Here is a 25,062-nt window from a genome sequence, read left to right as displayed (position 1 = left end):
CGGTATACTGAATTAATACCACTAAAAAGTAAAACAGCCATTGAGTGCGCTAGGAAGTTTTACGAGTGCTATATATGCAGACATGGAATTCCAAATATAATAATCTCTGACTCAGGTGGAGAATTCAATAATCACTTCCTTAACTCATTGTGCGAAATTCTGCAAATAAAGAAAGTCAATACGATGATATACCATCCTGAATCTAATGGATTGGTAGAACGGGTTAATAGAAAGGTGCTAGACATACTGCGTGTAAACATAGGCGGTATGGACCCAAACTGGGACATCGCAATACCCACCGTGTCCAGTACCCTAAATAACAATTATCATACTTCAATCCGTATGTCTCCCCATGAAGCTGTATATGGGATACCTGCTAGGTCACCTTTTCACATATTATCCCCGACATCTAGTTTATCAGATCCGTTGAAGGATATAATAGATGTTAGCCGAAGTAGATATCAAACACTTTATCAAAACCTCTTACAGGCTCAAGTGTTAATGAAGAATGCACATGATAAAAAAGCTAAGGTCACAAAGCCTTACCAAGAAGGAGATATAGTATATGTACAAGTCTATGTTAGAAAAGGGCTAAATTGGAAATTGTTGCCTAAGTTTGAAGGTCCTTTCATAGTTATAGAAGTTTTAATAGGTAACCGACTTAAAATTCGGAATCAGTCCGATTCAACCGATGTTCGAACAGTATCTATCTCTCATGTGAGAGCTTAAGACAATGGTTTGTTATGAAAAAGTTAATTATTGTGTGAATTTTTACATCATTTGGATGATGCGATGTTTTTGTTTCATTATTTACAAGTTATTTTCTTTTACAGGCTCCAACATGAAGCTTGTCAAATTATACCATGCACTATTCCTCTCAATGTTTATCGTAGCTGGGAAGAGTTCTGAAATAACTTTACATCATGGTTCTATAGTAGAGGAAATGAATAATTTCTTTCTAACTGGCAGTAATATAGTTTTAGAAGTCAATATGAACGCCATTTTTACTAGCGAAAATGAAGTCATAACTTTGAAATCAGAATTGACTCTTTTTTATCAATCTCTGGCAGACTTGCATAAATCATTCTTAGCTAGCAGTGATCCAACGTCGCCGAATCAAGTCAGTGACACAATTAATATGCTCTTCTGGGAATTAAGGAATAAAACAAGCGAAGCTGAAATCTTGGCTCGTGATTTGCTAATGTGGTCAATACCTCATGACGTAACAGAAAGGCGTAACCCACTTGTTCTAGCGGCATTAAATTTGGTTGGTTCCGTAGCAGGTCTTGGGTTAGGATTTCAAATCGTTTAAAATTCGCGATCACGGGGTTAAAATCGAAAATCTGGAACATCAACAAGAGGTATTAGCAGGAGAACTAAACAAACAAATTCAAGCTTTGAACAGCGTAATCAGTAAAGTAAATGAACAGTCACGACGTTTCAATCAGGTTCATGACACTCAAGTTTTGTTAGCAACTTTGATGTATTATCACGCTAAAATTAATCATGTATACTGAGAGTTTCAAGCTTTATCGAAAAATCAAAAGATTACGTGGAAGCTATAACACTTGCTGCTAAAGGCGTGTTGTCTCTCATTTGTTACCGATTAAAGATCTTACTCAGATTATAAATAATGCTCACGATAAAATGCGCTATGTTCCAGTAGTAGATTTTCATAAAGTTGAATTTTATTACAGCTTGATCACAGTTAAAGTTGACCTTGATAAGATCGTAATCGACATTCCTTTCAACCCATCAGACGCGTGGAAAGCGTATAAAATTTCGCCTTTTCCCACGTATGTATCTAACGTCTCGACACCTATTATTAATAATCTGTCAGCTCTAGTATTGGTTTCCGCCAATAAAGAAGCTTTTACGGTAGTCCGAGACCAAGCACTGTTAAGTGATTGCCATGATGTTATGAATAATGTAGTGTGCAGGATCGATTTGTTTGAATTCTTAAACATTACGTCATTGAATTCATGCGAATTGGACTTGGTACTTAACAGAACCTCTCCCCATACACATGAACATTGTTTGGCTGGTTTAGTACGGTATCGTGACAATCAGTTTCGTCACAGGCTCGTGAATGGCACGTCATTCGTCTTCTCTGCAGAACCATACATCGTCACTTGCCCAGATGGTACTAGGACAACAGGACACATGTTCATCGTTAATGATGGCTGCACTGCAACAACGTCGTCACTCTTCATCCGAGCTAGCACATCCATCATCAGAGGCCGCAACTTCTTCATCAACACATCGTGGGAAACACTAGGCTGCAAGGTCTAACAATTCCCTACAGCAGGCCCATCGAAAACGCTATTGCATCATTAGACTTGCTGTCTCCTGCGAGCCATTCTTCTGATCACCATGATTTTCTTCTCCTCTACACATTAATTGCCGTTGGTATGTTCCTGGGAGCCGTAGGCGTAATCGTCAGCGTAATGTTTTGGAAAAAGCACGAGAGATGAAGGAGACCATTGCGAAATCTACTGTTTCTCAAAGGTCAACGTTGGACTGGCGCAATTATATGTTCCGAGTACAGTAATGAAATTACTGGCCATTTTTTCATTAAAGCTCGAGTACACAGAGAAAGACTGAAAAGGTTCTATTTTCGTTGGTAATATATGTGAGGAAGAGCTGAACATTTCTGGTGTTATCATTTATCTACATTTATTTCTTTAATATCCTATACTACATATGTATGTATCAATTGCGTGTAGTAGCATGTTGTTCATTCAACATTTTGCATTTTGGTTGTCCATACTGATTAATCTATCAGGATAACTGTTTGTTTATATAAACCTACCATATGGTTATTACCTTTGGATACATTTTTTAAGCATTGATTTCAATCTCTATCATTGCAAGTGTATTCATATAATCTGTGCACAAATGTTTTTACTTCGTATACGAATTGCATTATCATTTCTGAATTGCATTATCATTTCTGAATTGCATTATCATTTCAGAATTGCATTATCATTTCTGAATTGCATTATTTTATTTGATTTATCCGGATTGCATTATCTATATATGATTTACATGTTAATCATTAGCATTGTCAGTATAATCAATATTTGAGTTATATAACTTACCTTTTTTTCTCACTTTGCTACATTTTAGTAAGACTTATGTTCACAAATATGCAACATATTTCAGTATTTGCTGTCTTAAGTAATTACTATATATCTCATTCACATTTTGAGTATAATGATATTTGGAAGCGTATATTTTCTTTTGCTTTCTGAGGATTTATGCTTAGCTAGTGAATGCCTGTTTTGATGATTTCGTTCCTATTGTGTTTTACGTGGCCGAGCAAATGTCATATTTCATTTATGCCACATTTAAAGAAACTACGTTTCTTAATAAATCTAAGATAATTCCCAGCATATATATATCTGTATCGATCATGAAAGGAAGGCTATTGTGAAATCTCCGTTTGGTCAAACCAGACGCAGACGTCATCAATAAGTACCTGTGTAGTGCTTTAAGACAGTGCGTCATCATACATTAGCATCCGTTTGCATAAACTCAGCGTTCTCCTTTTGCTCAGAGCTGGAGGCAAATGTCACGTAGCCGTGGGAAGTTCTTGGGAACGAGGTCATATGTTTGTTCGTGTGTGTGCATCTTAGTCTTGCTATGTAAAAGTGTGACAGCTTAGAGATTAGATCGACATGGGAGATCATCCTATGCAGACCAATTGTATTCTTTGTAAATAAGTCTTTATACGAAATACAAGAAAAACCACTATAGAGTTTGTCTGAAATCCTGCAGAACGTTGGTCTGATCTTCCAAAAACAGTCTTATTCTACAGCCATGGAGAAACTGAAGATGTCATAACCAAACTCTGACTGAGTTCCAAACACAGTCCTTATAACCAAACACCTGGAGGAATTTCTGATGAAATACCTTCACACAACACATATACATAAGAAAATTAGAGACAGATTTATGTTATCCTTCACATATACTAGATTTTTTTTATAATAAAGCCCACAACAAGTTTTATAGTGGAAGTAACATGGAAAAAGAAACCCCAAAGATCATTCTTAGCTTGCCTTATTTTAGTGGTTTTGAAAACATAAAATCATTGTTAAAATCTTTTAATGTCAACCTCGTTTTTTTCCTGTATTAACACGCTAAAAGGAATGTTAATAAAAAAAAACCTAAAGAAAACAACAGCATAATATCTAAAATTCCATGTTTGGACTACCCTTCTTTTTATATTGGCCAATCTAGCAAGGATGTAGATGTACATATTAAACAACATAAGTATTCTGTGAAAACTGGACAAATACCCAGTGCTGTATTCATTCATTTAAGTGAAAACTCTCACAGGATAAATTGGACTGAAAGTTTAGTGATTGCCAGATCGAAAGATTTCTCTTCAAGAAATCTTTTAGAATCAGCTATTATACAACTTACTCCCTGCTGTAATTTTAACCTTAGCCCTTGCATGTATTATTTGGACCCCTGTATTAGAAAAATATTCAAGAACAACGTAAAAGATAAAATTACTGATATAATTACAAATTAGTTACCTTATATATATTTTCTATTTATTTGTATGTTTAATTAATTTTTTATTAATAAAATGTTCATCCTGCAAAAATTTTGATTGTTTTACTAAAAAAAAAAAGAGAGAATTATTGAGTTGTACTTTTATAAGACTTTTTCTGTCCCTGCTTCTGAACAGTTGATCCTAATCCTTTGTAGAACCTCTTAAATATTTAACCCTGTTTTGGTAGTTCTACTAATTCTTCGATTATGTTGGATTCCAGGTACACATTTTTTTCCTTTGTAATCCCCATCTCTCATTTATATGAGCTTTCTTTGTAAACTTATTTTTACATTTCTTCAGTCTGCTAAGTAAAGGACGATATGTCAAAAGGCCTTGCAGCACACCACTGTTTCTCTTCCCTTCGTGGATTTTGTCTTTATTTATATATTCATCACGTTCCACATTTTCGTAATTCAGTTATTCATAATAATTCCTTTGGTGAACAAATACTAACATCAGATCCTGACATTTCTATTTCAATTATTGCACCTAAATCTATTGAAACCCTTGATAATAAATACTACTTTTATTCACAGAAGTAACTATAAGAAAGGGTTAAATGACCCTCCCTCCAAAACTGGAGACCAGATACGAGCCTGCAATGTACCCACAAATGTCCCCACGTATGTTATACTTTGGAAAGACCATTTCCTTATTCCTTCTATCTTAAAGGAAACTCCTATAGCTATTTCTGGTTTCCTGGAATCCCTATTCTACTGGGATTTTTCTATGCGCGCTCAGAAAGGAAAAAGATTTTCCAGGAATAGGTACTTAACTTCCTTCGCAAACCTATTAATTCAAAACGAATTCTCTTATATTGGTTAAACGATTCTCTTAATATCAGAGGAGAAATAATATTGGGATATGTAATTTAGTTGAGAGAGAGAGAGAGAGAGAGAGAGAGAGAGAGAGAGAGAGAGAGAGAGAGAGAGAGAGAGAATGTAAATGAATGGAAACAATGTTAATTTTCTCTATTCAAATTAAATAGAGACTTGGTAATGAGTTTCTAGGTGGACATTTTAAAAATAAGACGCCTGCCTCTCCAATTTACCCACGAAGTCCCAAACCGGAGAGAGAGAGAGAGAGAGAGAGAGAGAGAGAGAGAGAGAGAGAGAGAGAGAGAGAGAATACGGTTTCAAGTTAATATGGCATGAAATTCCTGCCTCTACATACTGTAGAAGTCATTCCTAACGACTCCTTTTGAGGTGTACTTGTGACATAAACAATACGGCTTTGAAGTGGGAGAAAAAATCAAGTTTTTCCTGCCTGTAAGTATAGTATTTCCTAAGCAATAAATAAACATTGAATTAAGAACTAAGTTGCACATAAATTATGCACATACAGTACAAAGAAGAACACCGAACACTTTATTTGAATCAAAAATTCCCTTTATTACGTTTCAAACAATTCTTCCAATCCAGATTAGACTTTGTTTTAGGACTAGGCTTTTCCAGGTATGTTTGAATTTGATAGACATAATCCCACCATAGAAAGGTTTCATAATATGACTGTTGCATACCAGCACGATTTGTATCTACAGTTTCCTTTATGTTAATTTAATATCCAGAATGTACGTTTCATGCTTGTGCAGCAGAGGAAGAAAATGAATGAAACAGCAAATAAAGAATCAGTTGGGATTTCTTCTAGAGCTGCTAATTTCAGTATTAGTTTTCTGCACTAATAACGATAATACTTTCTTTTCCTGACATGTTTTCATTAGACCAGAAGTTAATGTAATTACACTTCTACAGTATGTCTAAGTAAACTGTAGGTCGCCAGTCATTTGCGAAGAAACAAATCTTGGTCACCTGAATTCACTGAAGTCATCCGCAACCATGCAGAATCGTCAACTGAGTGACGATTTATGTCGAAGGCGTTAAGCTGATACTTCTACTATTAGTATCACAACTGCTTTTGCTTTCTACTGTGCTTGATGCTGCAGCTGAAAATGGTTCACTTTCAGATCTTGCTGTCATGTCATCATTAGATGAGGATGAATCATGATCTACAGCAACAAAAAGCACTCGACAGAACTGAAAGACGAAAAGATAATAGAAAATGAACGCCACATAAGGAAAATTACACAGAAGTGGTATTGAAAGTGCTTGAAGAATAATTCCAACTAATATTGAAACTTTTGCTCAGAAATGAGATAGAAAAGAGCCGGAAATACAAATGGAAGGGGAAAAGATTCACACCCTCTTCAAATATCTCGTTTGGAACTAATAGATTTTATGTGAATGGAATTATGATGAATCTCTCTCTCTCTCTCTCCCAAAAGACATTGGGTTAAGGAGGAAAGATAATATGCCGAAGAGGCAATTTTTAGAAAATTTTTTTTTTCTGAAGATAGATTGTGTCACAATGCAGTAGTCAGCCGCAGAAGATTCCTCCAAACCTGCCCATCATCAACCATCCCGCCCCACCCCCGCCCAAGTCATTTCCCCATGAGCAGAGTCTCTCCTCACCACAATGGTTCCTACCAGAAGTGCTCCTCACCTGAAGAAGCAGCTGCCAGAGGAGGAAGGGTGATCGGTGTCACTTGGGCTCCTTTCGAATTAGGAAAGCGTTTCGGGAGCATAATGGAAATAGGCTCTGGATACAACAATGAATGTCGCATATGATCTATCTATCTGTTTTTACTACTCTGCGCTTCAGTATAAATGTGCATAAATCAATATCCATATATATACAGCATAGGTTAGGTTCTGTTGAGAACTGTTATTATACTGTGGATCACACAGCTGATAGAAATAAGGTATCAGCAAATAATGAAATCATCGAAACTTAGAACACAGATGGTTATCTATGAAGGTGTTTCTCTTTACACATGGCGAGAGAGAGAGAGAGAGAGAGAGAGAGAGAGAGAGAGAGAGAGAGAGAGAGAGAGAGAGAGAGAGAGGATACCAAATGCGAAGCTAAAACTCGGATCGGTCTATTTCATCTTGACAAACAAAATCAGCCATTGCATCTGAAGTTTCCTAAGAGTAAAATTCTTTGCTTTATAAATGCCTGACTCCTATCGATTGGACGGCTCAAGATTTACCCTGACCGTAACAGAAATTCCCTAAAACTCGAAACTCACGGCTACGATGTGAAACGACAATGACACTCTCGTCTAACTTTTGCATCCATAAAATATGTGCAAAATAAAAGTTACCTAAATAGGGAATACAGCCTTGAGGTAAATAGCCTGGAAGTGTTTCACACCACAGCAAAAGTCAGACATTGCAAACATCATCTTGTAAGGTGTTGGCGAAGCAAAGGAAAATGACCGTCACTCAGCATGTTCTCGTGAACATCAATTAAGAAATTTAAAACATTAAATTTCACTCACGTGGATCACTTGAATGACTTATCTACGGATGCATTTGTATCTTATTCCACGTACATATATTTTCCGCAGATTCAAATGAATCATCATGGACGAATTATTCATCATTGGGGCTCATTTATGTATCCTTCACAACCATAAATTTTGAAAATATTCCATTGCGTCCAATGCATGCAAATCAATGGATGTATCAGAGACACTCATCAAGCACAGGCAGAGATGAAGCACACACACGCACAAACAGAGAGAGAGAGAGAGAGAGAGAGAGAGAGGGAGAGAGGTGGGGGTGAACGAGAGAGAGCGTTGTCGAAAGGAGCCACGGAAGAGATAACTGAAAACATTTGTTTTCATCGAATAGTAGGGCGTTTCTTTTATTAGTCCTGAACAGTTATATTATGAAAATACTGAATTTTTGTTACCAGTTATAAACAAAATGTATTTTTGAAACAGAGTGAAGAGGAAAACCGATGAATGTGTACAAGATGAACTATAAACCAAGATGCACTCATGAAACTAGAAACATGCGACATTTGTAACAGAAATCTCCCCCATTTAGATTCTCGAGCCTTCTTTTTGCGAGATTCCAGGATAGGCTGGAATCATAACTAATGGCTTTGACGAGATTCCAGAATAGACCGTAATCATGACCAATGACTTTATAGATTCCAGGATAGACTCTAATCATGGCTAATGACATTTGCGAGATTCCTGGGTAGGCTGGAATCAGGACTAATGACCTTAGCGAGATTCCCTCCTAGAATGGAATCAAGAGTAAAGACTTTGGCAAGATTCCAAAATAGACTGGAATCATGATCAATGACCTTAGAGAGATTCCAGAGTATACTGAAATCACGACTAATGGCTTTAGCAAGATTTCTGTAATACTTGAAGTATTCATGTATCAGTCCATGGATGATTTAAAACTGTTTATAGTTCCCGCTCCACTAGAATTAACCAGAAAGACAAGAGTGATACAAAGTCATTCTATAAAATAAAGTAAAAAGTATTGACGCATACCCACAGCAGAACATAAGGCACTGAACCTACAAACTCGAGCTTATACAAACTATGTTAAAACAAGTAACGAGCAAATGAAAACAATATTTGCTTTGCAAATATGATGTCTGAAAATTTCCCTAAAATATATATATATATATATAATTTATAGGTATATATATATATATATATTATATATATATATATATATATGCGGGTTATATATAGGGGCATAATGTTATAGTTATAAATATATATATATATATATTATATATTTTGTTCACTATATACTGTCATAATCATGTCCAGTTAATCATTGTTACCTTTTCTCTTTTTTATTTTTCTTTTAAATTAACGTAGCTTTGAAGGTTTTTGTTTCGGTCACGAAAATTTAGTTAACTTTTTATTATTTACCTTGTTGCTTTGTGTTGTTGGTACTCCGCCCATGGGTTGTTTGTTTTCTTTTTTTCATGTACAATTGTTTGTATGGTTGCTGGAGTGTTAAGCAGTTTGACGGGTCGTTGTTGGAGACACATTTGTTTACTTCTACCATAGCGGGGTCTTTGGAAGACAGTGTCTTCGGCTCTTAAATCACCATAAAGGACAGCTTTTGCTCTCTCTCTACGCTGGGAGGCAGTTCATCAAGCAGTGTTTTCTGGTGGAATTTTACAGTCTCTCAGGGATCCCACCTAAACTGCCTGGTTGACCATGGTCCCAGCTCCTCTTACTCGTCCAGATCTGTGGTGGATTATTGAGTCTGCAGGGATCCTTCTGTGTGTGTGTGCGTGTGTGTGTGTGTGTGTGTGACACACCTCTGCTGTTGTCAGAGTAACGACTACGTGTGCCAGTCCTAGTGGCATTTCTTGCCTTTCTACCTGTGCTACTGCCTCCTAGATGTGCTACTGCCTCCTAAATGTGCTACTGCATCCAGTGCTGCACTGCCTCCTACTTGTGTTACTGCCTCCAGTGCTGCACTGTCTCCTCAGAGCCGTCATAATGCCTAGTGACTCTCATGTTGCTGGTAAGGATTGAACTTTGAACTTATTATTCATTAAGGAAGTTGCTGACGCGGGTCAGCCCATCTAGCCAGCAATTGTCTTGTGTTGACCTACGGCCTTGGGACAGTTGCACGGCCAAGATCCTGTGTTCTGCTGCTTTTAAAACAATTAACTTGCCAGTGTAAATATTCATATTTGGATGTATATAATTTTTGTTAGTTAGGTTTAAGGTTGTTAATTAAATTTAGGTTCTCCTCTATCTTTCTCTTCAATTACCCTGCCATTGTGTGTGAATTGTTCTCTTCCCTTGTGTGATAGTTATGTTAGCAAATTTTTGTGCAGTGAATGTGTTATCTTCTTTAACCAGACTTTTCAGTGACCTTGAGTCTTGTAATAAACATTTAATATAGAGTTAATCGTATTTTTACCCCTTTCTGAGTAATTTTTATTCAGTTGATTGTTCCACGAGTGGTCAAGCACATAAGGCTATTTCCTTGAGGTTCTGATTTCTTATATGTGGTAAGAACCTTTGTAATTGTTGTAACGAAACAACAATTTAGTTATAATATATATATATATATATATATTTATATATATATATATATATATATATATATATATTGTTTGTTTTATATATATATATATACAATATATATATATATATTACTTAAAGGACCTCATTCAAACTGGATGGTATCTAATGGAGTTTTTATTCAAAAAGTTACAAGTTTTTCTTGGACAAACAGTCCACATTATCAAGTATCCGTACAATAAGCGAAGCAAACAACATATGCAGAACATAAGGCATTATAATCAGACGTCAGCAGTTGTCAAACACTGTTGGGAAAATGATCACAGAATAGACTGGGAAAATATGAGTTTTCTGTACAGGAACACCAACAAAACATCTAGACTGGTTGAGAGAACGCCTTCATAACTTGCGCCAACAACACGATGACAAGGAACACCAGAAACCGGCTTTGAAGACAGCATATCTAGAAAAATCGTATACTCCACAGTAGCAAGGAAACGAAGAAAAAACGTAAGAGAACGCACGGAAAACGGTCACCTGGGAGGAGGGATCAGAGAAAGACCAAGGTCAAGAGGGGGTGGAGGTCACACAGGAAGAGCTAGGCGATTATAGGATTAAAAGTACCCAGCACACAGATATAAATACAGCCGGACTACGTTTAACGCGTCTGCTCATTGTACGGATACTTGATAATGTGGACTGTTTGTCCAAGAAAGCTTGTAACTTTTTGAATAAAAACTCCATTAGATACCATCCAGTTTGAATGAGGTCCTTTTAGTAATTCTACTAATGCACAGAACAATTGTGTATGTGATAATGTTATATATATATATATATATATATATATATATATATATATATATATATATATATATATATATATATATATATATATATATATATATATATATATATATATATATATATATATATATATATATATATATATATATATATATATATATATATATATATATATATATATATATATTATATATATATATATATATATATATATATATATATATATATATATATATATATATAAATAAATTTCTGACTCACGTGTGGGATAAGAACCCAGGTCTCTCAGGTGGAAAGCAAGGGCGTTACCCACTGGGCCATACAAGTCTAAAAGAAGTTGGAACCTGAGAGCAACTGCACCCAAGGAATTACCTGGGCAAGCTAACTGCTTGCATACCAGCGAGTTTTCCCCAACTTCCCGACTCAGCAATGACCCAATAGACAACATTTCATTCGAATTATCCCTTCTGAGTGAATAAGATAGAAATCATCAACACACAATCACGTGTGGAACAGAAATAAATTTCTGACTCACGTCGGGATCGAACCCAGGTCTCTCAGGTGGAAAGCATGGGCGTTACCCACTGGGCCATACAAGTCTAAAAGAAGTTGGAACCTGAGAGCAACTGCAGTTAAAGGAATTACCTGGGCAAGCTAACTGCTTGCATACCAGAGGAGTTTTCCCCAACTTCCCGACTCAGCAATGACCCAATAGACAACATTTCATTGGAATTAGAGGTTCTGGTGAATAAGATAGAAATCATCAACACACAATCACGTGTGGAACAGAAATAAATTTCTGACTCACGTCGGGATCGAACCCAGGTCTCTCAGGTGGAAAGCAAGGGCGTTACCCACTGGGCCATACAAGTCTAAAAGAAGTTGGAACCTGAGAGCAACTATATATAGGAATTACCTGGGCAAGCTAACTGCTTGCATACCAGCGAGTTTTCCCCAACTTCCCGACTCAGCAATGACCCAATAGACACCATTTCATTCGAATTATCCCTTCTGAGTGAATAAGATAGAAATCATCAACACACAATCACGTGTGGAACAGAAATAAATTTCTGACTCACGTCGGGATCGAACCCAGGTCTCTCAGGTGGAAAGCAAGGGCGTTACCCACTGAGCCATACAAGTCTAAAAAGTTGGAACCTGAAAGCAACTGCACCCAGGAATTACCTGGGCAAGCTAACTGCTTGCATACCAGCGAGTTTTCCCCAACTTCCTGACTCAGCAATGACCCAATAGACAACATTTCATTAGGAATTATCCCTTCTGGAGTGAATAAGATAGAAATCATCAAACACAATCACGTGTGGAACAGAAATAAATTTCTGACTACGTCGGGATCGAACCCAGGTCTCTCGGGTGGAAAGCAAGGGCGTTACCCACTGGGTAAAACAAGTCTAAAAGAAGTTGGAACCTGAGAGCAACTGCATTCAAGGATTTACCTGGGCAAGCTAACTGCTTGCATACCAGCGAGTTTTCCCCAACTTCCCGACTCAGCAATGACCCAATAGACAACATTTCATTCGAATTATCCCTTCTGAGTGAATAAGATGAAATCATCAACGCACAATCACGTGTGGAACAGAAATAAATTTCTGACTCACGTCGGGATCGAACCCAGGTCTCTCAGGTGGAAAGCAAGGGTGTTACCCACTGGGTCATACAAGTCTAAAAGAAGTTGGAACCTGAGAGCAACTGCACTTGAAAATTACCTGGGCAAATTAACTGCTTGCATACCAGCGAGTTTTCCCCAACTTCCCGACTCAGCAATGACCCAATAGACAACATTTCATTCGAATTATCCCTTCTGAGTGAATAAGATAGAAATCATCAACACACAATCACGTGTGGAACAGAAATAAATTTCTGACTCATAAGGGATCGAACCAAGGTCTCTCAGGTGGAAAGCAAGGGCGTTACCCACTGGGCCATACAAGTCTAAAAGAAGTTGGAACCTGAGAGCAACTAAAGGAATTACCTGGGCAAGCTAACTGCTTGCATACCAGCGAGTTTTCCCCAACTTCCCTGACTCAGCAATGACCCAATAGACAACATTTCATTCAATTATCCCTTCTGAGTGAATAAGATAGAAATCATCAACACACAATCACGTGTGGAACAGAAATAAATTTCTGACTCACGTCGGGATCGAACCCAGGTCTCTCAGGTGGAAATCAAGGGCGTTACCCACTGCAGCCATACAAGTCTAAAAGAAAACACAGGTAATTTTTACCAGTTGCTCGTTACATATATATATATATATATATATATATATCTAAATATTAATATATATATATGATATATAAATATATATTATATATATATACTATATATAATATATATATATATATATATATATATATATATATATATATATATAAATAAATTTTATATATTCCATATATATAAACAATTATATACGTCATTAAATATTTATATATATATATATATATTATATATATATATATATATATATAAATATATATATATATATACAATATATAAGCTTCTAGATATAAAATTACGTCATTCCAGCATATATATATATATATATAATATATATATATATATATATATACATATGTAACATATTTGTATATAATATATATATATATATATATATATTATATATATATATATATATATATATATATATATATATATATATATATACATATATATCTTAATCAACTGACAACAACTCCTTTAAAACAATTCTTTGCCAAATAATATATTTTCATATATGCTTTAACCGAAGGGGAATTTTAGTTGATAATAAATCCACCGTCCCGTGGGTCAACTATTACGGGACGGTGACTTATTATCAACTAAAAATTCCCCTTTGCAACATATATGAAAATATATTATTTTGAGATCAGATGCCAAATTAAATATTGATACGTTTCAACAATGATTGTATATGAATCATGGTGATGTGATAAATAGTCGTAAATATGTAAAATATATATATATATATATATATATATATATATATATATATATATATATATATATATATATATATATATATATATATATATATATATATATATATATATATATATATATATATATATATATATATATATATATATATATATATATATATATATATATATATATATATATATATATATATATATATATATACATATTAATTCATCCCTCTTAATCCGCCAGATAAGAAATCGAAATTTCTGAACAAAAGCGCTTCTCAGTAAACTTCTAGGCTAGATTTAGTGGCTGGAATGAAGATGTTTGCCCAGAATTTGAACTCACATAGGCCTGAGAAACCCCCCCCCACGTCACTTGACCTGGGGTAAAACAATGACACACTTTAGCTTTCCCACTTTGCCCCCATCACGTGATTTGTATATGTGGCTAGTCCGTTAGTGCATAGGGACGAAACCAGGCTGTAAGGTAGACTAGGAGGTTAACCCTGAGTCCCTAACCATAAGACCTATTTTCCATACCCTCTTTTGCTGGCTGTGTGACTTTTTTGCAGATGACTGATGCCCGGAGATTGGAAGCAAGCGAAACAAGGGAGCCCTTTGGACTCGGGGAAAACACGACACTCCGTACCTAGCTAGCGACGTGTGAAGTCGCGCCCTTCATCTTCTTCCCCTGGTGGAGGCTAACAAACTCAGATGGCAAGCCCCAAATGTTCAGAGCTCAAAACTGACAACGATTTTGTTGTCCAAATGTTTCCTGTAAAATGTCACTCCCCGTGAAGAGACGAATAATGGGTTCATCTTGTTGAGAAAGTTACGATAGACGTTGATTTTGACGCTGATTTTGCACTGCAGCAGACACTATGGGACTTGGTTTTCCTGCGGTTGTTGCCCAGGATGAGGTTGTCGATTACTTTATCCTTTGCAACGCCGATTTACTTGCATCGATTAATAATGTTGAGAAGGGTATTTTTGGTTAACATGCCACTAGAGTGAGATAGTCAGTTCAAGTCTACAATATTCTTTCAATGCAGAGGTTTTTTTTTTTTTTTTTTTTTTGCTCTGTAACTCGTTATATCCCATTTTGAGGTGACGGGTTTTTCATGGAATTTCTCTGAAATTGTTGCTATAAAGGATTAGGAATGGTGAAATTTAATCATTGAAATTCTTTATTTCTCTTTATAAGCTAGAAATTAGGTGACTTCAAAATAGGACAATGGGAAAAAGTAATACAGTATACTTAACTGCAGGCACCACAACAAAATTTTCAGCTTCTTTAATTTTGGATTAACGCACAAGTAGCATATACAAAACTAAAATGCCATTTTGAGAGCATAACAAACTACATCCACAAACAAGTCCCATGAAATTAAAATTTACATTTACCTTATGGGATAAACAGAAAAACAACCTAGAGTTACATTGCATTTGACAAAGCAGGTTCGGGGCTTCTTGCAACAAGACTTTCTCTGGCAACGCCTTCGTTGTTTCCTCTTTGTAGTTAATTCTGTGGCTCTTTCCATCATACCTCGCATCAGCTACTTTTGTAGATGGCCCAGGGGTATTCATTTTTCGTCCTATTCTTCATCAGTACCTCCCAGGCATGAACAAAAATCCTAAGGTTAAACTTTTTCAATTTTATAATGGGCTTTGGTCAGCTTGTTTGTCATTATTAACAGAGTGGAGAGAGTATGCAAACAAAGCCCCCAAACCAGTTTCTATACTGTTTTGCCTCAGAGACCACATGGTACCTGAGGAAGTCGTTTCCAGTAACGTAGTTTCCACCAATTTTGCCAAAAAGGCCATCTATTGGTAGCATATGTAAACGATGGGAGTAGCGGGTCATTCGATGGAGAGGCTGTTGTATTTCTCCAGCATATCGATATAAAATTTTCAAAGAAGATATCTGAACAATGGAATGTAAATTTTAAAGACTAAAATATCTGCATGCTAAAAAGAAGTTACAAGGGTACGGCCTGGCGGTTTTGGAAGGAAAACAAGGACGTTCGGTTGGTGATGCACAATGTCTCATTTGGAAAGAAGAGCCAGAATTACCGCCCAAATAAGAGGTACTTCAATTTTCCACTTCATACCAACGTATCCAAATTACCATAAGGATATATTTTTTTTTTTCAGAAATCATATACCTTTTGTTTAATAAAAGGATAATGAAGCACCACTTTAAGGTTGATTTCTCTTTTTAAGAATGCAAAAAATGTTGGCGATTCGGATTCCTCAAAGGAATCCTTTTTAATTTAACTTTCACCAAATAACAATAGACAATATCCGGTTCTTCCTTCCACTAGCGGTTTTTATAATTGAAAGCTTAAGGGATGGCTGCATGGTAGTAAAAAAATATAGTTATAAAAGCATGTCAAAGACTACAGAGGAATAACCAAAAAGAACGATGCACTTCTGTAGTTAAATTCTTATTGCTTTTGTGACAGTGGTAGAAAAGAATAAAAGACTTCCCTCCCGAGGCTCTATCGGAAGGACTACATTTAAATGAAGATATAAATCACTACATTAAAATGGCCAGACTGTTGAGGAAAGAGGAATCAGATGTGCCCCAACAGAGCCACTTGCGTATCATATATTTTTGCAGGGACGCTAGTTGTAATATCGTGGTAAATTCATGGAAATTGTATTTAAAATTAAACGTACTTTGTCCAGTGCGATTAATAACAACGACATGTGATTTTCCAATTACGTAGCACCCTTTCGAAGTTATTAGGTCAGCATCAGTACCCCGATTACAGCGCAAGGTTCTTGCTTCAAATTACATAACAAAATACGATTCCGACAAGGGTCAATCATCTATTGCTTGCAGGAAGAGGGTATTGTAAACAATATAATATTGCAAAACAATCCTTGGCTGTATTTTGTAAGTGGGAGGCTTAAAAAGTTCTTGTCTGCAAAATGGCCCACGTTAGGATTTTCGGGCTGCACAATTTGCTTGCAAAACAAAGGGACTGCAATCATTGCAAAGTAGAAAATAACAAGGAATACACATAATTGTAACATTTCAGTACAAAACGTTACTTTTGTGACGTAACTGATTTGAGTTTTCCTAGCTTCGTTAGTATTAATTTCCACTCTTTACTGTTATTGTAGCATAATTTACAAATTGTTTGTAACATTTCATATACAGATGGTACACTGCTTTCACTCACGTCAACATTAGACTCAAAAACAAAAATTATATATTCATTTTTGTTCAATAGGAGTGGAAATCGGATGCACCTTATTAAAAAAGCCATCACTGACCGTTTCACTTGTTAAGGCAGAGCCCCGAGGTCTACATCAGGCCTTTCATTCCTGTCAGCGCCTTACAGCTTAATCTAAACCACCTACCATTGGAAGACTGGCAAAAACAGAACCAAATATTTAAAAAGTGCCAAATAATGGCATTTCGGTTGGTTCTTTACTTGGCTTTTCTGGGATAACCTACTGACTGGTACATTCACATTTTACCACGAACAAAATATGAATGAAAGGAAGAAATTAAAGTCCGATAGATAACCCTTCCCAAACGGCTTTTGTACTAAAAGTTAAAATGAACTCTCTTTGATGAAAAGAGTGTTGTGGGGCTGTTTAAATTTTACCTAAGGCATAAGCAGAGACTTTTGGATTTGGATTCCGTGAATTTTTTCAGTCAGAACTAAGTCTTATACCAATATATATACCACTCACAACAACCCTTTTTCTCTGCATTCATAAAAGCTCCCGGTCTCAAGTGTTTTTCTCTTCTTTGTAAACACAGTCTCAACAGAAGAACAAGGAATTAAGAGCATTTATGCAATTCCCGGGACTCATGGGCTGAGACGTGTAAAACGGCTGAATTTTAGTGGTTTCCGTATTATGAATCTTTCAGTTTCATTTTAGGAATTGAAAGTACGCTTACTAAAATCGTTTACTGTTTGTACCTGACTATAGCGGAGATGAATGTATTACATCCAGCTTCAAGAAAAAATCATTGCAATGTGTGTGTGTGTGTGTGAGAGAGAGAGAGAGAGAGAGAGAGAGAGAGAGAGAGAGAGAGAGAGAGAGAGATGAGGAAATCCTATAGTCTACAAGTTGTTGCTAGACTTCCATTTCTTGGATTAGGAATAAAAAAGACGTCATTCTTTCTTGCGTTTAGGATTGGACAAAAGTCAGATTATTTTGCTGCAACAACCGTTAAAAAGATATACAAAATATAATTTCCAAACACAAAAACATTTTAATACATTTTCATCTATTTATTAATTCTGTTTTTTTTCTTTCTTCATAAGTGGGACTTCTTCTTTGTGTATTTCCCTTTACCTCCTCTTACTTCTTCCTCATAATGAACATCATATTCTTTGGAAACTTGAATTTCAGGTCAATGGCCCCTGTGGGCTTGTTCCATATGAATAGGCTTCATCTTCTGAATAATGAAGCCTGTAAGCTTCCGCACCACGCCAAACGCAGTCAGAGAGGAAGTAAGAAAAAAGGGAATACAAATAACCAGCCATCCCCACCCGCTAAAAAAAAAAGGGTAGATGGTGCCATTTCCAAGCCCTAAGGCATACCACATCTGAAGTATATATCAGGAAACGTCAGGGGATGTTACAGAAGCTCTTACGAAATAATTTAGGATACTTATATAGAGGATGCCTTTTCTTTCAGATGATTTTATTCTAAATATGGCTGAGGATTTTAGACTGGTTCTTTGAGATTGCACTGACAAATATATCCATTATTTTCTTCAACACCAAAGTCAGTCAATTCCTTTGTTTTTACTTATCTAAGAGTCAAAAAGGACCTTCCCATTTCTGTTAACACGAATTAAAGAAAATAATTTTTTTTAATCCAGAACTACTTCACAAGATAAATTATGTCGGTTTTTCTTGAGTCTGAAACCTTTCCGGAATCAGAATTCCCTTTCGTATGTGTCCCATATATACTTTATATATATATATATATATATATATATATATATATATATATATATATATATATATATATATATATATATATATATATATATATATATATATATATATATATATACGATATATATATATATATATATATATATATATATATATATATATATATATATATATATATATATATATATATATATATATATATATATATATATATATATATATATATATATATATATATATATATATATATATATATATATATATATATATATATATATATATATATATATATATATATATATATATATATAAAAAACTACAAACGTCCTTTAATATCCAATTCACTCTACCTCAGAAGTAATATATTTTATATATATGTTACCGAAGGAATTTTAGGTGATAATAAGTCCGCCGTCCCGTGGGGACGGTGGGCCGACTGGTTAGTGTGTCACTGTAGTCCTGATTCCTCGTCCGTCGATGGTTCGACCCCACGGGACGGTGGACTTATTATCACCTAAAAATTCCCCTTCGGTAACATATATGAAAATATATTACTTCCTTGGAGGTAGAGTGAATTGATATTAAAGGACGTTTGTAGCTTTCTGATTGTATATGAATCACGGTGATGTGATAAATAGTCATATATATATATATATATATATATATATATATATATATATATATATATATATATATATATATATATATATATATATATATATATATATATATATATATATATATATATATATATATATATATATATATATATGTGTGTGTGTGTGTGTGTGTGTGTGTGTGTGTGTGTATACACACACACACACACACACACATATATATATATATATATATATATATATATATATATATATATATATATATACACACACATACATATGCATATACACATATATATATTCGGTAATTGGGTGGCTACTTGGAAATCTTAGCTTAATGATGAATAATATTGCCAAGACCAGGAAGAACATTCTTTAGTACGCGAGCTTTCGAGGTATAAAACCTCATCATCAGGCTGAAAAACCGACAAGGATGAGAACCAATGAAATTACAATAAAATGAATTGTGACAATAAATCTTCAGCAAAAATACTAACCAAATATATAAAACTGACCTGGATTTTCAGGCACTGTCTTTTTGTTCAAACAGACTGGACATTTTGATTTTAGAGTCGCTGGTTATTAAAAAAATGAAACCGGAATTGAACAACAACTCGTCTGGTATTCAACTAGCTATCATGTAATTTCACAGTAGGTACACAATTGGGTCGTTAAATATTTTACTTTGTGATTGGTAGTTTGTTTACTTTTCACCTTATTTTTATAGGAGGCTCTGAGCTTTCGTGAAGGAAGGTTCTCTTGATCGCTGCTTCGTCTATTCCCTTGTTTGATTCTCAGCACCGGACCCTGGGTCAAGACACGCCTTGGACATGTGGAAGTAACAAGTGTCTGTATGGATTTAGAAGTATCTAGCAGCGAAAACGGCGGAGATTCTGACAAACATCAACGAGCTAGAAAGAAAAGGAAAAAGAAGAATGAGAAGAAAGAGAAAGTTCAGGATATCGGTGCAATAATCACGGAATTTGTTGACGAAGAAAGTGGAAATTCGTTGGATAATAAACGACAAAGGATAGTTGTTAAAGAGTGTCTGGCTACACATGATCAACGGATTGAAGATGGTGAAAGCAATAGGAGGAATAGCAATGAAGAGATAGAAGAGGCGAACCACGGGGGTGGAAGGAAAAGGCTATACTTTCCTAACACCGTTGAGTTGGATTACCATGGCAAACTCCAATGGGCTCTCAGGTTAACCAAATCTTATCGGGAATTTGAAGTGCTTTTTAAAGAAGGTAGGAACAGACCTTATATTACTGTTAAAGATCATACTGCAGTTGAATTTCTCAGTACAGTTGGCTTTGAGAATATAGTTCTTGAGATCCCTAAGGACGGTGAAAAGTACTCTAAGATCATAGTTTTTGACTATCCAGTGTACATGGATCCAGAGGAGTTACTAGTTGATGGTCGCATGGTTTGGGTAAAGCGTCAAGCAGTCAACTATAAAGGGAAAGACAACCCAAAACCGCAGGTTATTGCTTTAATAAAGGGCGAGATCCCAGAAAGAGTGTTTGTGCCATGTATTGGTTACAGAAAGGTCGCACTATATAATGAAAATCCAAAACTGTGTTATAAGTGTAGTAAATGGGGACACATGGCTTTCAAGTGTCAAAATAGTTTTAGATGCAGATTCTGAAGCAAGTGTCATGATTCACAGGAATGTGCGGATAAGATAAAAAATAACATAAAAATCACTCCAAAATGTTGTAATTGCGGAGAGGAACACAATGCTAGGTCTTGGGTGTGTAAGAAGAGGCCGCGTGTTGGAAAGTTTCAAATAACAGAGTTGGCAGCAGCAGGAAATCAGGCGCCAAACAATCAAATTAGCGCCCCGGTTGTTAACGTCTGGGAACGAAGAGCTGAGATACAGAGACAGCGAGAAGAAACGGATGGTGTGATAACTAATGGTAAAGTTGATCCTGATGTAATAAACTCGCTTTGCCAGGCAATAGAAAGACTTCAAAATCTAGTTTTGAATTTACAGACTCAAATTGCTAACATAAATTGCTGTAAAACAAGTGATACAAATGACCGTGATGCGGTTTCAAAAAGCGGAATGAAAAAGTTCGTTGGTTGTGCAGAAGGTAACAGTCCTGAAAATAATGTTGTGTGTGAGTCTAGGCCGGTAAAATCTCTCTCAGATCAATGTCAAAGTAGTGATGGTGTATCTTCTGTGCAAGGAAGGAAAGAGGATTGGAACAGTCTAGTCAAAAGTATTAATGAATTATTAGATTCTGTTATTGAGTATACAATGAACCCAAAAGATAATGTCAGAACCAATATCTTGAGGTCGGCAAAGGAATTTAAGGATAAAATATGTAACGATGGATAAAGAAATTCTGACATGTGTATCCTGGAATGTTAATAGTTTGATGAAAAGATCTACTGATGTACATTCTTATGTACTTGATAACAATCCTGATGTGCTTGTTTTGCAAGAAACAGGTGTCAGAGCTACTAATTTCCAATTATCCGGATATCAGGCATTTGAATTATGTGCGGATTGTACTAATAATACTAGGGGTTTGGTAACACTGATTAAGAATAGTATTCCTGCTACTTTTGTTAGGGCACTAAAAATTAATGGTACTGAGTGTCTTTGTGTAAAGGTGAACTTGAAAGATATAGAAATTTGTATTGTTAATGTGTATATTCATGCAGATAAACTTGACATTGACGATATGCCAGATTGTATTTTTACAGATAAATGTCTGTTATTTGGGGACATGAATGCTCGTCATCCTAATTTGGGAACTACTGGAACTGCAAATAGGAATGGCCGAATTTTGTATAATATATTGAATTCTTTGGATGATGTTAAAGTATTGGGAAATAATGAGCCTACACATGTTCGAGGTGGGAGGATTGATTATGCAATTTTATTCAATATGGTATCATATGAAGGCTGTGCAAAGATCGTCAGGGATCTGCTTAGTGATCATTTTGCTATTCATGTTTCTTTGAATATTGGGAAGATTGTATATGACACAAACAGGAAAATATACCACTTAAAGAATGATAGAACTGATGACTTTAAGCAAAAGGTCAGAGAATGGTATAACGATTATAAAAGTAACAATGGACATGGCAATGATGAAAATAAGTTTTATGAGGATTTAATGAATGTTGTTGATAAGATTTTAGACAGGCCAAAGAAACCTGAACTTAATCAGTGTAGTAGACCTAAGTCACGATATGTTGATGACAAGGTTGTTAAAGGATGGTGCAGTTTATTGAGAAAAACGCAAAGTAAATGGAGCAAAATCCTAGTGATCAGAAGTCTAAAGAAATTATGATGCAAATAGCAGATTGCACGACAGAAATGAGGAAAAATATAAGAGGTAAACATTGGAATAAATTTTTAGAGATGGTATCCTTTACTAAGTCATTAGGTGGGGTGTGGAATGAAGTCAATAAAGTAAGAGGTATTAAAGGAAAGTGATTTGTCATCCGAATCCCAAAGGTAAGGCTGATGAATTGATGAGTAAATGGGCTGCATCGTCAAGCTTTGATAAATTACCTAATAATGTGCAAGCTTGTTTGCGTAACAGGAGAACAAAGAGAGGGCGACTTGTGATGATGCAGTCTGTTATGAATGATGAAGCTGATGTGCCTTTTACTAAAGACGAGTTGTTGTGTGCCGTCAAAAAAGGGAAGTCTACAGCTCCAGGCGAGGATGGCATAACATATAAGGTACTGAATTGTTTGATATCGATGGAAAATAGTCCGTTGTTGGATTTATTTAATTTATCTTACGTGAATGGTAGACTTCCCATTAAATGGAAAATTGCCCTAATCATTCCAGTGCCCAAAGGTAATGGGGATTTCAGACCGATTTCCCTCACTTCATGTATGTGTAAAATGATGGAGAGATTAATATTAAATAGATTGATATTTGTAATAGATGATCAGTTGTCTCATAATTTGTATGGCTTTTTGAAAGGAAAAAGTACATCAGACTGTGTTATTAAGGTACTGAGTAATGCTGACGCCAAATATAGAGCGTTTGTGGATCTGAAAGGTGCCTTTGATAGGGCAAATGCTGATGTCATACTTGAGGAATTGGTCGGTAAAGGTGTAAAAGGAAAATTATTGAAGTGGTTGGATAGTTACCTCAGTGATAGGAAAGCGAAGACGTGGTTCCAGGGTAGCCGATCTGAGGAAATGAACATGGATTTGGGTACTCCACAAGGGGGGGTACTCAGCCCTATGCTTTTCAATGTGTTGATGGACAAGATTGCTAGGCACGCTTTCCCCAGAAACATTCAAATTATTGTTTATGCAGATGACATTGTGCTGCAGTGCAACGATGAAAATAAACTGAGACTGGCACTGGCTGAGTTGCAGAACTTGTGTATGCATATGGGGCTGGTTATAAATGAAAATAAAAGTAAATTTCAGTCTAGGGGAATGAGTGGGTGTGACCTTCAGCTTAATGGAATAAAATTAGAAAAAGTGCAGTCATATAAATATTTAGGCATGTTTATTGGCTTTAACAGATCTAATGATGAAATTGACCATCTGAAAACTATTTGTACTGCTAGGTTGAATCCACTACGTGTTCTTGCTAATAAAGGTAATGGGGCCGGAATTTCGGTGTTAAGAATGGTCTACATAAGTATTGTACGAGCGGTTATAGACTATGCTGCGCCAATGTTAATTTTGTATGCCGAGAATGAGTTAAAACCCTTCGAGGTTTTGCAGAACAAAGCTATGAGAATTATATTAGGATGTCCGAGAAGTACCCGCATAGAAGTTATGAGGTTAGAGTTGAACCTTCCGACAATTTCTGACAGAATACATGAGTTGGCTGCTGTGGCAATGATACGTTTGATCAGGAGGGCGACAGAAGTCTTAAAATGGCTGTTGATAAGGTCTGTGGTAATGGTGCCGCCCTATTCAAATCAATAATTACGTGAGAAAGTTGTGTAAAACACTAGTGAAATATCGGTTGTTTGGGTACTGTGTTAAAACACCTACTACTGTAAATGTTAAACCTTCGTTAACTTGTAGACTTAATGTTAATATCTGTAAGCTAGGCGCAAAGAAACATCAATGTAATGCCCATGAACTGAAACAGTCATTTCTTTCTATAATAAATTCATTACCACGGACTAACTGTGTTTATATATATTGTGATGGCTCTGTTAATGGAGTTAGAGTGGGGTGTGGCATTGTAATTCGGGAATACTTCCTTGATGGAATTAGTGTTGATGAAATTATTTCGAAGAGAGTAGAGGATAACTGTTCAAGTACTACTGCTGGACTAATTGCTATGTATGAAGGGTTGAATGCAGTAGTTGATAAGAGGAAGGAT

Source organism: Macrobrachium rosenbergii, chromosome 26 (genome assembly GCF_040412425.1).
Source record: "Macrobrachium rosenbergii isolate ZJJX-2024 chromosome 26, ASM4041242v1, whole genome shotgun sequence".
In the NCBI taxonomy this organism is placed as follows: Eukaryota; Metazoa; Arthropoda; class Malacostraca; order Decapoda; family Palaemonidae; genus Macrobrachium; species Macrobrachium rosenbergii.
Note: the sequence above shows the minus strand (reverse complement) of the source record.